Below are 4,920 nucleotides of genomic sequence, written 5' to 3'. Positions count from 1 at the left end.
AAAAAAGAAAGAAAGAAGAAAGAAAGAAAGAAAGAAAGAAAGAAAGAAAGAAAGAAGAAAGAAAGAGAGAAAGAAAGAAAGAGAGAAAGAAAGAAAGAAGAAAGAAAGAAGAAAGAAAGAGAGAAAGAAAGAAAGAAAGAAAGAAAGAAAGAAAGAAAGAAAGAAAGAAAGAAAGAAAGAAAGAAAGAAAGAAAGCCTAAGTCCAGATCTTCCAGCTTCCAGCCTGAGCCCGGGGGGTTGGTGCTCCTGGCGGGCATCTGAGTCAGGGATCCCCGTGGCAGGACTCACAGCTCCAGTGCGTGGCTGAGATTTGTCTCCAGGGCAGAGAGAGACCAACTGCAGCCCAGCAGCTGCCTCAAGACCAGATCCTGAGACCAGAGCTTCCTCCCCCGGGAGCTTCGGGCTGCTGGTCCTCCCGAGGGTGGTCCCAGGACAGAGAGGATGCTCCAGGGCAGGGTGGGGAGGAGGGGGGCTTTGGACGGGATGCACAGAACAACGCGTGAGCACAAGCAAGACAGGGTTTCTTTCCCTTTCCCCTTCAAAATCCCTTCAGTAGATTCCCCAGGATAAAACCATCACTTTGAGTGAGTTTCATGGAGAATGAGGAGCTGTCGCCCCAGGACACTGCCCGACTTCCTTTTGAAAGAAATGGAAAAATGTGGGATGATTCCCCTGCGTCTTCTCTTTGTAATTTCTTCATAGGCCTCCATGGACCATGGAATGCATCTCACGGTCCTTAGAAACATTACTGACCCTCGAAATTCTGGTATAAAACAGACACGCAGTACATAAACCTCGGTGTCTATGGACACATCTGAGGCATTTTCAGGTTGACGGATACACTCAGGTGGATGCAGGTTTTCACACCGAGAAGATTCAGGGAGCCTCTAACAAAAGTAACACGGAAGCACAAATAGAAAATGCGTTATAAAAGTGAACATTTATTCACAATGTGGAAAGAAACCTCAACAAATTATGCATTTGAAAACTCTGACAAGTACTCCAAACATAATAAAACCCACACGAGCATAATATAATATTTTTGTCTACCCAATAGACGCCAAATTTCCCCCAATTTTCTGCATACTCTTTTACCATCTTTCCATGTACCAATGACTATTCCTAACTTAATGTTTCCTATAAAGAGAACAGAATGAAAAATCAATTTCCATAGATGCATGAAATCTATTTTTATTGTTATTAATTGCTGGCCGTAAAACATGTGACTTCACACCAAAAATACTTGCTGTCCGTAACACCATTCCAGATGTGTGCCTTGCTGACAAGGCAAGATGTGTGCCTTGATGAATTCTATCTTGCATTATTAGCATAAATGTTTATATGTATGCATTTTATATATGTACATGTCATGTGTTTATCATTGCATTCTTAACAGAATATTCTGGACATGAGAGGACTTCTGTTTTGACCAGGTCTGGATGAAACCTGCTAAAAATTTATGGGCATGAGAAATGTAAGCATTTCCCACAGAATGGCTTCAGGCCACTCCCTCAAAGCCTACCCTCCATCCCCCCCTCCAACTGCCCAGCTTGCCCAACCCTGGCCCAGAGGACACCTCTGTATTGGGACTGGCCTCTGCCCTCCACTTTGGGTCACAGGCCAGGTGGAGGGCAATGTGTAGGTGGATATTCTAGAAGCTGTCTCCAGGCTGGGAAGATGGGCAGTAGTTGAACTGTCCACAGAGGCAATGGCAAACTATGTGAATATCCCACTTTGCCCAAACTAAACACAGCACAGACAGGGGGGACAGGCGGCAGAGATGACAGGAACGAGGGCAGACAGACAGCGGCCTGCACCACCTGCTTCGCCTGCACCTGCGGTAGCCAACTCTGCAGGTCCCACAAACACACATGGCTGATGGGCATTTCCACAGCATGGGCCCTGGCTGTGGGAGCAGCTAGGGCCACGGCTGAGCCGTCAGCCCCACTGCTATTGGTGTCCAAATGTGTGCAAGGTGACTGCGGAGAAGCAAACATAGTGTCGTGGACCATGATCATTTCAGATCCGAGGGGACTGATGCACATGGGTCTGGTCTAAGTGTCCACTTGCTGAATGAGCAAATGGGCCAGCGACCTCAGAGCCGGGCATTGTGGGGCGTCGGCCTTGACCTCGTGCATGAAAGGTATTTCCTTGCTGGAACGTGCTGGAAACATGCTGGAAGTCAGTAGGTATCTACTTGATGACGTGCATGTGATTATCAGAGTTTCAAGTCAAATTTTAAGGTTAGACCCTGTGCCAAACCCAGGCCCTGCGGTAAACACACCCAGGTGCTGCCTGTACACCTTGAAAATCTAACAAAGAGAGTATTACCTCCTGTGTAAGTCCCGTCTGACATTGCCTCCCCCAGAATCAGGTATTTGGCAGGGGGTGCTGGTGATGGGAACAGGTGCTGCCCTGTGCTGCACAGGACACTCTGGATCATTCAGTCCAGCAGCTCAGCTGTCGGTCTTGGTCCTGGGGCCCAATCCACGGAGCCCTGCGCCCTCGACGGCCAATGTTCTCACCATCACTGAACAGGCCTCACTCAGGGCAGACTCAACGCCAGACAGCGAGTCTGCGTGGGCAGAACCAGGAGGAGTTCGGTGGGCTATGTGATTGCTATCCATGGAGCAATAAATTTCTTATTGGATACCTGGCTTTATTCTTCTAGAATTCTTTCCAACCCCCCAGTATATCATGATTACAGACCGCCATAAGCCTCATTTTCTAGAACCTGTCCACTTTCTCCCTTTCTTGTGTTGGGAACCACATGTGCTTTGGGCCACCATCCTGTCTAGGTCGCAAGCCGCCAGCCGGAAAGGACGTGAAGGAGCCAGAGCTTCTCCCCGTTACTGGCTGCTGTTGGAACCAGGTGGTGGCTACAAAATGATGACTTGTACCACGTCACACTCCCACCCAGACCATCACACAGCTGCCACGGGCCCTGACGCCATGCTCCACCCTGCTGCCAGGTGAGCACGCCCTCCAGGACTGTTACCTGCCACAGAGCTCTCCGTCGCTGTCGCTTAGGGAGTCCCTGAAACACCCATTGAATTGCTGGCTTCTCTGGTTTCAAAGCACCGTGCACATATTCCTGTACAACACAGTCTTATTGTAATGACACATCTGCATCTGACAAAGCAAGTCCACCTCATTCACGCTGGTTCCGGGCACAGGGCCTCACTTGGTGCAGGACCACAATAAAGAAATGGGCAGAGAAATTAGGGAAGACACGAATGACTGTGTAACTGGAGAGTGTGAGTGATTGGCAGGCCCACTCACAGACCGCTCAGGATAATCAGCACTGAAGTCACAGGCGGAAGCACCCGCCCCCAGGTCAGTCCCCAGACTTCCTTCACCTGGTTGTGAGGAACCGGGCAGTGCCCCCCGGGGTGCCTATCGCTGTGGCTGGCAGTGCACGGGATGCCAGAGAAGCAGAAGACTTTGGTCTTCCTGCTCTCGAAGAGGAAGCAAGCTCATGCAAGCCGAGGTGGAAAGGCAAAAGTGAGCCCCATGAATAATCACAAGCCCCCGTCACCAAGTCCACGTGGCTTAGTCCCCAATGCAGGGGTGGCAGGGGGTGAGAGAACAGCACAATTTGTGGAAACTCCAAAAGTCAAAGATGAGCTGAGCTCCCAGGAGGCTCCTGGCCACTGACTTTGCTCCTCCAGGGTCACCCCACCCAACCTGTACCACCACACCCTCCTCTTCCCCATAAATAATAATTTTGACAGTAGCCAACAGTCTCAGTGCTAGATGTTGTACTAAGAGATCTGTGTGTACTTGCCCACCTGGCCCTCATCAAAGCCCTGCATTCCACAAAGGAAACCAAGGCACAGAATGATTAATCACTGTGCCCAAGTGACACAGAGGTCTGATCACCCGAGCTCTAGCATGGCTGTGCTGGAGGGGCCAGGCTGGAGGTGGGGTCCACAGATCCTCCACAAACTGATGCCACAGCAATTTCAGTACAAATGAGATGATTTCAACTGCCCTCCTGAGAGGGTGAGGCAGAGAAGGGAGGCTGGGTGGCACGCAGGGCACTCTGGCCTCCTGCCATCACTGAGCAGACACAGACGGCTGACCCTGGTGCCCCGCTGCTCTGCTTCAAACAGTGGCCAGACCCGGGGAGAAGTCTGTCCAGCAGGCAAGCCTATGCAGCCGCTCGAGGAGATTTATGGAAGACCGTCCTGTAAATGATGAGTAAGAGGTTCTGGCTCATTTTTAGAATTTTAGGACCAGTTTGATTTGTTGAACTGGATAGGAAACAGATGCTGGGGTAAAGCATTTGGTTAAATTTAATTTCAGTATTGGATTTAGTATGGCTTTCCTCTGCTAACGCTCCAAGAGTTTCTATCACATCTAAATATATCTAGCTCCTGGATCCGTAGGTTACCAAAAATATGTGCTTCAGAGCCATTGCTTGCCCCCAACCATTAATAGCCGACGGATGCCAACACAAAGCAGCAATTTGGAATATTTCTTAAAATTTCCATTTATTATAAATTGAACTTTGTACTTAACGAGTGTTGAAATTGACATTTATAAACTGTCACAGTAAACTTTACTCTACTTAGATGCAGTTTGAAAGGTTCTTTTAAAAACTGCTCGTATCAGTCAGTGGTTTCCAGAATTTCTGTTGTCCTGGATTTCGCAACAGTCTCTGTCTTAAACCACCTCTGACGTGTATGTGTTGTTTTACTACAGTGAATTAAAATACGTAGTTTAAGAGAGATGTGCCTTTTCCATTTTTATATTTTTAAAACATTTTTAATAATCTATGTTGGGAAAATAGTGTAGCTGACCCCTGGACAACATGGTTTCAAATGCAGGGATCCACTTATACTCTGTTTTTGATAAATACAGTACTATCTTGTAAATGTATTTTGTCTTCCTTACAATTTTTAATAACATTTTTCT

This window comes from Canis aureus, chromosome 1, assembly GCF_053574225.1.
Source record: "Canis aureus isolate CA01 chromosome 1, VMU_Caureus_v.1.0, whole genome shotgun sequence".
Taxonomy (NCBI): Eukaryota; Metazoa; Chordata; class Mammalia; order Carnivora; family Canidae; genus Canis; species Canis aureus.
Note: the sequence above shows the minus strand (reverse complement) of the source record.